A 12,213-nucleotide genomic window follows, 5' to 3' on the forward strand; every position below is an offset into this window, starting at 1 on the left:
TTTTGAGCTCTAGATAGAAGAGTTGCTTACCTGTAACAGGTGTTCTCTCAGGACAGCAGGATGTTAGTCCTCACAGATGGGTGACATCAGCAGATGGAGCCCTGTCACGAAACATTTTTGTCAAAGTTTCTAGAACTTTGACTGGCACACTGAGCATGCCTAGCATGCCACCAACCCCGTAGCCACATGAGGTCCCCCCCCTTCAGTCTCGTTTCAAAGCAGAAAAATTACGAGCGAAAAATAAAACAGAATGTAGGTGAACCCAATTCTGTGGGGTGGCAGGTGGGTTTCGTGAGGACTAACACCCTGCTGTCCTGGAAGAACACCAGTTACAGGTAAGCAACTCTGCTTTCTCCCAGGACAAGCAGCTTGGTAGTCCTGACAGATGGGTGAATACCAAGCTGCAGGCTGCCCCCGGAACACCCTAGGCCAACAAGCACCAATAACGTACAACAGGCACAACAACAGGGGTGCTGTTGGCAACAATGGGGGCAGTCTGAACCTCATACTGGGCCCTAGGGTAGGGAGAGTTGGGTTCTCACACTGGAAATAGGTTACAGAAGACAGACTGGCCAAAGACACTGTCCTGGCGACCGACCATATCCAGACAGTAATGGGCTGCGAAGGTGTAGAGAGACCTCCACGTCGCGGCCTTGCAGATTTTGGCAATAGGGACTGCCTGGAAGTGTGCTACTGACGCTGCCATGGCCCTTACTGAGTGTGCTTTCACTTGGCTCTGAAGCGGGAGGCCTGCTTCCTGGTAGCAGAAAGCAATACAATCCGTCAACCAACTGGACAGGGTCTGCTTGCCCACCGCAACTCCAAGTCTATTTTTGTCAAAGGAGACAGAGTTGGGTGGACTGCAGTGTGCTCTAAATAAAAGATGACAGCACACTTGCAGTCCAAGTTATGCAGAGCCCGCTCACCTGGATGAGAGTGTGGTCTTGGGAAAAAGGTGGGCAACACAATGGACTGATTCAGGTGAAAGTTACCACCTTAGGCAGGAATTTAGGGTGAGTGCGCAGCACCACCCTGTCGTGGAAGAACCTTGTGTAAGGCGGGTAGGTCACTAGGGCCTGCAGCTCACCGACACTGTGAGCAGAAGTAACTGCCACTAGGAAGATGACCTTCCAGGTGAGGTGCTTTAACTTGCAGGAGCGCAGGGGCTCAGAGGCCTCATGAGCCACGCCAGTACTATGTTGAGGTCCCAGGCCACAACAGGAAGACGTAGTGGAAGCTTTAGTTGAAGTAAGCCTCTCATGAAGCGGGTTGCACCAAGATTGGCGTGTCGCCCACTCCTCAGTGTAGGCACTGATGGCACTCAGATGTACCCAGATTGAGGTAGTCTGAAGTTCAGACTCCGAGAGGCTCCAGAGGTAGTCCAAAAGCCTAGGCGTGGGGCAAATGAAAGGTCAAGACCCTCTTCTGTGCACAAGGAAAAGAATCTCCTCCACTTTGCTTGGTAGGACTTCCGCGTGGAAGGCTTATGTGAAGCTACGAGGACTTGCGAGACATTGTCCGAAAGGTGAAGGGACTGCAGTACTAGCCTTTCAACAGCAAGGCCGTGACAGCCAATAATCAGAGGTTTGGGTGGCATAGCCTGCCCTGATCTTGCGTTATGGAGGTCGGGCAAGGTGCCCAGGTGAATGGGCTCCTGGACCAACAGGTTGTAGAGTATGGGAAACAAGACCTGACGCAGCCAATGTGGGGCTATGAGGATCATGGAGCCTAGAGCCTGTTGTAGCTTCACAAGAGTCTTGCCTATTAGCAGAATCGGAGGGTATGCGTACAGGAGATCCACAGTCCAGGAGAGGGCAAAGGCATCCACAGCTAATCTGTGTCATTCCTTGTGCAGGGAGCAGAAGTGATCCACCTTGTGGTTCTGCATGGACGCAAAGAGATCCACGTCTGGTTGACCCCACTGGCGGAAGATCCTTCCCGCCACCGAGGGGTTGAGGGACCACTCGTGGGGGGGTGGAATGTCCGACTGAGGCGGTCTGCCACCACATTCTCAGTGCCTGCCAGGTAGATGGCCTGCAGAAGCATGGAATGTGACAGGGCCCAGGCCCAAATCTTTGCCGCCTCTTGGCAGAGGAGATAAGAGCCTGCACCCCTGTTTGTTTACGTACCAAATGGCCACTTGATTGTCCGACTGGATCAAGACGACCTAGTTGGTCAGGCAGTCCCGGAATGTGTAGAGTGCATACCGCATCGCTCGGAGTTCCAGGAAGTTTATCTGGCATCTCGCCACGGGCTTCGACCACACTCTTTGCATGTGGAGGCCACTGACAATGGCCCCCCCAGCCTAGGTTGGAGGCATCCGTGGTCAGGATTACCTGAACAGCAGGGGGCTGAAAAGGAAGTCCCTTGCTGAGATTGGATTTCTGCGCCCACCAGGCAAGGGAGAGCTGGAGTGGTTTGGTTATCCGGATGAATGTGGAGAGTTCTTGAGAGGCTTGGTGCCATTGGGACCGTAGGGTCCATTGTGTGACCCCTCATGGCCAGGCGAGCCATTGGAGTGATATGCACTGACGATGCCATGTGACCCAGCAACTTCAGGAGCAAGTGTGCTGAGGCAGTCTGCCGGCGATGGATGGACCTGGCCAGCCGACTCCAGGGTGGCTATGCGTTTGCTGGGAAGGAACGCTTTGGCTAATGTGGTGTCCAGTTTCGTCCCGATGAAGCTGAGTCGCTGGGACAGAGTCAGCTGGGATTTCGGGTAGTTTACTAGGAACCGCAGTGATTGGAGGAGTTGCAACGTCACGCTCACGGACTGATGGGCTCATTCTCTCAAAGAACTCTTGATGAGCCAATCGTCCAGATATGGGAACACATGCACCCCTTTCCAGTGCAAACGTGCTCCCACCACTGCCAGGCACTTTGTGAAGACCCGGGGTGCGGAGGCCAGTCCGAAGGGAAGAACCCTGTACTGGTAGTGCTGGTGGCCTACCATGAATCGCAGATATTTGCGATGAGGTGGAAAAATGGCAATGTGCACGTAGGCATCTTATAGATCCAGAGAGTAGAGCCAATCCCCTTGATGTAGAAGTGGGAGTAGGGTACCCACCATTTTGAACCGCTCTCTGCAGAGGAACCTGTTGAAGGCCTGGAGATCGAGGATGGGACGGAGGCAGCCTGTTTTCTTTGGAATGAAAAAATATCGGAGTAGAATCCCCAGCCCTGCTGAGCCCGGGGAACCGCTTCCACGGCTCTGGACCGTAGCAATGCAAAGAGTTCTATACCGAGGGTTGGTGCATGTTCTACGAGGCTCCATGCCGGAGAGGGTGGGGAGTCTGGAGGAACACAGAGATTCAGGCAGTAACCCCGTTCTACGATGAATAATACCCATTGGTCAGTGGTAATTGGGAACCAGTGGTTCACAAAGAGGCAGAGACGACCCCTCAACGGCGGGTCGGATAGTGCGGGCGAAGGGGATAGGTTTCTACTCTGTGGGCCAGTCAAAAGCCAGTTGCAGAGCTTGGCTGGGCGCTGGCTGAGCCCTAAGTGCTCTTTAATGGCGAGGGTGGCCACTCTAGGTGGGGTGAGCTGGACGAGCATGGGAGGCTGGAGGTTAGTATCTCAGTTGCCTGTAAAACTTCTTTTTTGAATCCCTACATGGCCCTCTATGGGTCACTGAAGAGGTGTCAGAGGTGGTAGGAGATAACCGATGCAGGGTCTCATGGTGGTCCTTGAGTTAGGCCACTGCGTCCAGGATTTTGTCACCAAACAGGTTTTCTCCCGTACAGGGGAGGTCGGCCAGTTTGTCTTGAACCTCCGAGTAAAGGTCGGAGGCTTTTAGCCAGGCCTAGCGTCTGGCACTAATGCCTGCCGCTGAGACCTTTGACGCCGTCTCAAAGACATCATAGGTCGCTCTCACTTCGTGTTTCCCAGGCCTCCAATCCTTTTTGGAGGATGGGTTCCAGGCCTCCTGAAATTGTTCTGGTAGGGTCTCAGTAAACTCCTGGATCTGTTTCCAGAGATTCCGGTTGTACTGGTTCATATATAACTGGTATGCTGCTATGCGAGCAATAAGCATGGATCCCTGGAGGTGCAGAGGAGTGTAGCCGGGACCTCTTGGCTTTATTCTGGGCTGATTCTACTATCACTGATTGGTGTGGCAACTGGCTCTTTTGGAAGCCTAAGGTCTGTTGTACTAGATAAGTGGTGTCAGTCTGTTGACTGGAGCCACAGAACCCGGGTGTCGCCAGAGCCGGTAAAGGTCTAAGAGGACCTCATATTCAGGGACAGCCATCACCTCCTTAGGGACATTCACAAATTGGAAGACCTCTAACATCTTGTGGCGAGCGTCCTCTTCAGTCAAAAGCTGAAGAATGGTTTCCGCCATGGCTTGCACAAAACTTGAGGGTATATCTTTGGGAAGCGAACGACTTCTCTCGTCCGGGGGAGAAAGTTCTGACAGAATGTCCTCAGATGCCTCCGAGGAGAGGTCGGAAGATGCGTCTCCCCACGGATCCTAGCGGACTTCCTCCTCACCACCGAACCCCAGAACCAAAGCGCAGGATGCAGGCACCGATAGTCGGCAAAGTGGAACTGATAGTGGTGGCACCGGCATCGAGAGTATCGGAGCCTGCGGCGGTCGCTGGGGCACCTGGAGGCCCGAGGGCCCAGGAACGGGATCCGGCATCAGTGGCACCGCATGTGGAAACGGTCTCCGCACCGCCTCTTCCTCCTCAGAGGATCCAGGAATCGGGATCAAGACGGGGGGGGGGGAGGCACCGGCTGCATCGGTAAGGCACCGAGCAGCATATCCAACCTTTCCAGCAGGGACGCTAGCATGGAGGGTGCCAGTTCCGCTCCATGTTTGGGGGCCGGCTTCGGTGGCTGCTGGAGGCCCTGAGGGCATTTAGCACTGCCTGTTGAACCACGCAGTCCAACTCCTCTCTAAATGTGGGTGCGGAAAGTACCGACCCGGGAGGAGGCGGCAGGCTGGGTGTCACCGGAACCTCCACGGAGGTCTGTCGAGGCTCAGTACCCAGCACAGATATCTGTGGGGAACACTCTGGACTCCAGGGCTTCAAGGAAGGCAGGGCCTCCTCTCCTCGGGGTCTCTTCAGAGCGGGTTTGGCAGAGGCAGATGCCACTCTGGTGTTTGTGACAGCACAGGACAGGGAAGAAAGTTGGTGCTTCCCTCAATGCTCAGCCCAGTCCTTCGGCGCAGAGGAAGATGACCCTGAATATTTTGAACACTCCGATTCCAGTGAGGGGCGATCTCCTGCCCCTTGATCATCGCATGCTGGGCATGCTTAGTGTGCCAGTCGAAGTTCTAGAAACTTTGACAAAAGTGTTCCGTGACAGGGCTCCATCTGATTATGTCACCCATCTGCGAAGACTACCATCCTGCTTGTCCTGGGAGAAAACATGTTCCATGTTAGCACTATTGGTGACATCACTCATTTGTGTGGCTGAATTTTTGTTTGTCCACAGAGAAAAAGAAACAAAATCTGTAAAATCTGTTTTATATCTACTTTAAACCATGCAAATTTTGATAATTTTCTTAAATGGTTGTCTGCCCCGTATCTGTCCGTTACGATTTCCCTCAGTTCATCCCGGTCATCAGAAGGCAATGATAATCTAGGGAGGTTTTGTGACAAGTAGAGCAGTCTCAGCCCCAGTTGTGTATCAGCCTCCCAAATAAGTATAAAATGGTAAGTATAACTGCTTTTCTTAGTTCACATAAACCATGGCATAGTTTACAATGGTGAAATTTAGTCTTACCTGTTAATTTCTCTCTTAATTTCTTTTCCTTGAATCCTGCTAGACCAGTCTAGACCAAGAGTGGTACAGACAAGTATCCTTGTCTAAGCAAAGGAGTAGAAAAATCCCCTACAAACTACTATGAAAAAAAAATGTTGAAAAAGAAACCTAACACTAATTCCCTCTCAGAATGCCAGTAAGGATAAGGGGTGTGTGTGTGTGTAAGAAGACAATTTTTGGCTCCTTCCAAGAGAGAAAGTAACCCACTAAATGATGCGATGGCACCTGGGAGGGTTCTGGTCTGGTCTAGCAGGATTTAAGGAAAGGAAATTAAAATGACAGACAATTTCTCCATTCTTATCATCCTGCTACACCAATCCAAACAAGTGGGAAGTTACCAAGCCCATTCTAACATGTGTGGGAAGATAAGGCTGCCCTAAGAATGCCTACGCCAAATGCTGCATCTCCCTTGGCTTACACATCTAATCTGTAATGTTTAGTGAATGAAAAGTCCAAATGGCTACCTTACAAATGTCCTCTGGAATAACTGCCTTAGATTGCCCAAGAAGCAGCATAAATAAATCATTTTTGCTGAGGAAATCATCTTTGATCTACCTGGACAGTGAGGACTTTGATGCTGCCTCTTACAAGAGCTGCCTCTTACAAGAACAGCCTACCAATCTTCTTAAAGGAATTAGTTTCCTTTAGATATCTGGAGGATTTGACAAACATCCAAAAAGCAGAGAGATCTTTACTGTGGCAATCTCCCTTTGGGACTGCAGGAAGAGAAATTGACTGGTTTAAATGAATGGGTGACACAACCTTAAGTAAGAGCAGCAGCACCAGATAAAACATGACAATAGTAAAACAAAGGTAGGGATCTCTGCAAGATAAAGCTTGTTTTTCCAAAATGTGTCTTGCTGAACAATTGGCCACTAAAAATTCTCTCTTTAAAGAGAGATCCCTGCCTAATAGGCTCAAAGGAGGACCCACCAGAGCACTAAATCAGATTAAGATACCATTAAGGCACCAAGGTTCTAAGGAGAGGAGAAGCAACATTTACATATTCTAGAGCCTGGAAAGAAACCAGTTTGCTCTTCATTTAATTCACTACTCATCCCAAGCCTTCCGGATTTGAACTGCTCTAGCCGAGGCCATCTGGCTCTCCTGAAAGGACTTTGCCCTTATCAGCCAATCATTTCATTTATTAAAATGTATTAATCGCTTAAAGCAAATTGGTCTAAGTGATTTACACATATTACATTCACAAAATAAAAACATGAAATACAATTACAGTAAACAAAAATTATTTTTTAATCACAGACATTTGCATAGAGGAAATCTTTGGCTTTGCATTAATGGAAGGCTTGCTTCAGAAGAAAATGTTAAGTACATTCTAAGGTTTTTTTTTAAGGGACTCTTCTAACCGAAGTTCAGTGGGTAGCGTGTTCCAAAGGGTTGATGAAGCAACTGAAAAGGTGGACTCACACGTAACAGCAAGACTGGCATGGCGAACAGATGGAATATCAAGTAAACCTCGTTGGTTTATAAATTTTTAGTAGTGCATTGGACCAAGGACAAGAATATGAACTGAGCAATTTGAAAATTGTTATACATATTTTGTAATGGATTCTTTGATCAATTGGAAGCCAATTTAGTTTTTCAAGAACAGGAGAAATGTGTTCATACCATTTGGGACCTGTGATAAGTCTAGCGGCTTTTTATGAGAAGAAGTTGTAAAGCATATAGTGAATTAGATTGAAGACCAAATAGAAGACTGTTGCAATATTTGATGTGGGGGGAAAAAGATTGCACATATGATAGTAAGAAACCATGGTAGTGCAAGAGATGGTGTAAACCAGCCAAAAGGAGAAGTTTATAGAAACCAGTTTTAATGACAGATTTAATGTATGGACAAAATGATAAAACAGAATCGAACCAGTCGCCTAAACTTTTGATTGGGACATACATTGAAAAAGTAATGAAATTGTTTGACGAGGATAATTTGAAATAGGCCGATGAATTAGTAGGAATTCAATCTTAGAAATATTAAGAGAAAGTTTGTTTTGATGAAGCCATTGTTTAACTGTAGAAAGACAGAGGTGAAGGTGTTTGAGAGTTTTGTCCCATGTTGGTTGCAAACGAATATAAAACTGAATATCATCAGCATATATTTTGTAACCATCGGCAACTGTAGCAAGTAGTTTGGTTATCGTAGAAAGATATATGTTGAATAGAACTGCTGACAAAGCAGATCCTTGTGGAACCCCAGATTTTAATTGAAGCTGTACTGACAAAAGATTATGATATTTGACTTGTTGCAACCAGTTATGAAGATAAGAAAGAACCCATTTTAATACATTCCCAGAAATGCCACATTCGCGTTAAGGGCATCTCAGTCCTGTTATTGCTTGATCTTCTGTGGCTGAATGCCACTTGTCCTTCTAAGAAGTTGGACGCTGACTGCTGGGGGTCTCATAACTAGTTAGCATGGAGGAGTCTCGTATCATTATGGGTGAACCATGATGCTTTCTTTGCATAAGGCAGTCCACAACTACTATCATTTTACAAAAGGATCTTGGTGCTGTGGTGAGATCAAAAGGCAGGGCTCTAAACTGGAAATGACTTCCTAGAATCAGGGCTTAATTTGTAGACATAAAGGAAACGGAACTGTGGCGTGAAGGCTTGGAGAAGGAAGGTGGAGCAGGACACAGGATAGGCATGTATTTGTACTGGGGAGGGGCCAAGCCCACGTGTGAACTTTCTTCTAAATATATACTTTCTCGCCCAGTAGCAGCAGCAGAAGAGATGGGGCTGACAGGCATTCACCTCCTGTCTCGCCAACCGTTGTCATCCTCTATCATGGCCTCCTCTATTGTGCTAAGAAATTGTATAAGAATCAAGAGAGTGGCAGGTGGAGCAGTTGGGGTCTGAGAGGGCAAAGTGAAAGGATACTCTCCTGGGGAGTATGGGGAGAGGGTGGAAGAGATTCACAGTGAACTTGTAGGGAAATTCTGCTCAAAGCATTTAAAACTCAGCATTTAAGTAATACATTTTTTCTGTATTAGTCTTTAATTAATTTAAAATGTATCATGTATATCATGTTACTTTGACAAATATAAAGTATGCAGAATTTTACAATATTTTTGCACAGAACTCCCCCAGGAGTAAAGGGAGCCACCAATCAGGACTTGTTCTGCTATGAACCGACTAAAGAAACCTGGAAGCCTGATCCATAAGTGGAACAGTTGCTCAAGTAGAGAAACAATTAGAAGAAACTTTCCCTAGGAACCAAAAAGATCTGCTCTAAAACGGAAGACATCCTAAAGACTGCTGCCCTGGGAGCAGAAATGGGACTCACACTACCAGGAAGGCCAGGAAACCAAAGGCCTGGGAGCAAAATATCCCACTGAACCAGTACAGCAAGTGTCACTACCTGCTGGAGCCCGAGAAAACTGATAAATGCCTAATCTACACTACTCCATGCAGCAGTGATAATGTCACTAAACGTGTGGTCCTCTTATCACCATCTGCTGGCAGGGAGGCATAAACTGAAGTGACGAGACTAATCTAGTAGGATAAGGAAAAGATTGATGTAAGACCAGAGTAAAATAATATGCACTGTATTTCATGCACATTTTCTTAATGCGCTCACAAAAAAAAATAAAATAAAAATTTAACTCCTGATGCAGTAAGCTAATATGCTAATGCATCAGGAGTTTAAAAAACTGTTTAAACCTAGAAATGTTTAAAAATGAATACCAAATATCACATTTAATGTGCACAAACCATGGTTTATACTTATAATACATGATTTATGTGCACACAAGACATGGGTAATGTGCATAAAACATGCTTTAGGAGCACAGCATAGCCATGGTTTGTGTGCACTGTGCATAGAAAGGAGAAATTTAATTTCACTGAGTCCAGCCAGACCAATCCACGTACATGGGTTTATGCTCCTACCAGCAGATGGAGACAGAACAGGTTGCTGCCATCATCCTATAAGGATCCTGTGCTGACCTTAGCCTACTAATATTCAATAAAAAAAAAGCTAATAATTTTAACCATTCCCTACAGCCATCCTAATCATGGGACTTCCAAAAAAAGAATGCCAGTCCACTAAACTAGGGGAGACAAAATGTGGAATCAACAGATAGAAATGGGATATGCATAGCCCTTCAATACCATACAGATTCTACATAACCGATGCAAATGGCCTGTTCTGAACACCTGCATTCAAAATCAGAGCACCACTGGTAATCTGGAGGATCCTATACTGGTCTGGCTGGACTCAAGGAAAAGAAATCATCAGGTAAGTTTAAATTTCTTCTTCCTCTTCATCATCCAGTCATATCAGACCAGACACAGGAAATATCCAAGCTATCCCTCATCTAGGTGGGAGACTGCCAGCCCTGCTATCAAGACACCTGAGTGAAAAGCCACCTCTTATCTGGCTTGGACATTGAGTTGATAAGGCTTTGGGAAAGAATGTAAAGAGGCCAACATAGCCACTCTGTGGCCAAACAGTCTCTCCACATGAGACACCAAATGGAGCTCTGCCTATAGCAAAACTTGTGCTCTGGCATTCTGAGCTCTGTTCCTGGGGCAACAGGACATTTTTTGTCATATAAACAGAGCCTATCGCTTCCTTAATCCATCATAAGATGCCTTTAATTCCACTGCACCTTTCTTAGTTCCACTGAACAGAATAAAGATATGATCTGACTTTCTAAAAATAATGGTCACCTTTGGATATCTGAGAAGAACTGTGTGTACATCCAAATAATGAAGCTGCTCACAAACTTCCGGAGAGGACTTCCTCTTAAAGGAAATAAGAATTACTGTTCAATTAAATTGAATGTACAAAACCACCTTATAGAGAAACGAAAACAGAGAGAACAGAAATTGACTCCTCTAAAAAAAAAAAAAACCACAAACACACACAACCCCCCCCCCCCCCAAAACTTTAAGAAAGATTCCTTAGAAGACAAGTCCTGCAATTCCAAAATACATCTGGTCGAACAGATGGCTACCAGAGACAATGCCTTCAGTATAAGATCCTTAACAAATGCTTAAGAGGCTCAAAAGGTAGACTCTGCAATGATTTTAAAAACAAATTTAAATTCCAGGAAGAAACTAATTCCCTCCTGGGTGACCAAATATACTCGACTCCCCTTAGGAACAGAGACACTTCCAGGTAAGAGGCCAATGGTCTGCCAATAAGATGGCCCCATAACAGGCAATAGTTACCATCTATATCTTTAGAGACACCGTAATTGACATCTCAGCACCTATATGGCAAAGATGGTCTAACATTACCCTCACAGTCACCTTCTATGCCAGGGAAAGACAGGGAGACGACATAAAAGTATCTGAGAGAGGCTGGAAAAATTCCAGTGCAATAGTCTTACAACCTCCAGCGCTCACTAGTCTAGTTATTTGGACCCATCTCCAGTAAAACACTAAAATGCTACCCACCTATCAATAATTCTAGAGATTGGGACCTTACACTTTCATGGAGAACATGGAGTACCAGCAGAAGTAGACCCTACGCACCCATCTCTATCACCTCTTTTGGTGCAGCGAAAGAGCTGAAACCTGCTAAAGGGACAGTACTGCTGAGAGGTCAAAGGTTTAGCAGTTCTACACAGCATAGAACCCCAAAAATAACTTCTAGCCAGTGCACTGAGAGGCCCCCTTAGATTTATATTTGGAAAGCTTGGGATACAGACTCTCCTAGCTCTTAACCAACTTCTCAAGGTCTTTTCCAAAAATAAAAGTTTCCCCTTAAAAGGAAGCTTAGCCAGCTGGATCTTAGATGCAGAGTCCATTGCCCAATTCTTCAATCAAAGCAAGTGACAAGCAGCCACCACAAGAGCCATACTTTGCACCAAGGCCATATAGTGCATCAGCCACAAAAGCTATGCCCGGCTCCAGCTGAGCCATCTCCTCCAACGTCTTCTATAGAACCCTCCCAGAGAAGCTGCAAAAAAATACAAAAATCTCTGATCATAATCCATATGTGCTGCAGTCCATAAGGTCAATCCGGAGGCCTCAAAGTCCTCTTCCAATACTAAGTGCCCTTAAGCACTATGTCCCCCTCCATATGATAAGTCTTTCTTGTGACTACACAAACGAGGACATTTACTTGGGGTGCCCTTAACTTCTCTCTCTTCTTTAAGCAGAAGGTAAAGTTTCGCCATCACCATACTACCTTAAAAGTACTATCATGTGAATTCCACGCAGAAGATATCAGTTCCTTCATCACCTTATGGAGGGGGAATGCTTTGGCAGGTTTCCTCATGCCATGATAGGATCTTCTTCTTCCTTAATTTCTGCAATATTCAATACCTACAAAGCTTGCACAATTAAGGAAGATAGTTCTTCCTTCCTGAATAAAAGAATTACTGCAGATTTGTTTCCCTCCTTGAAGAAGTATTACCCTCCTCTTCCAAATCATGTCCCCACCCATTACTCCTGTAGCTGGTACTTATG

General features: G+C 46.4%; 1 protein-coding gene and 1 non-coding gene across 2 annotated transcripts in view; both read right to left on the minus strand.

The window, feature by feature from the left end:
- HAUS6 (HAUS augmin like complex subunit 6) overlaps positions 1-12,213 on the minus strand; it is a 345,826-nt gene that overhangs the window by 105,720 nt on the left and 227,893 nt on the right. The gene's annotated exons all lie outside the window — the stretch shown is intronic.
- LOC115082798 lies at positions 5,522-5,651 on the minus strand. Its single transcript, XR_003854287.1, has one exon.

Source organism: Rhinatrema bivittatum, chromosome 1 (genome assembly GCF_901001135.1).
Source record: "Rhinatrema bivittatum chromosome 1, aRhiBiv1.1, whole genome shotgun sequence".
Taxonomy (NCBI): Eukaryota; Metazoa; Chordata; class Amphibia; order Gymnophiona; family Rhinatrematidae; genus Rhinatrema; species Rhinatrema bivittatum.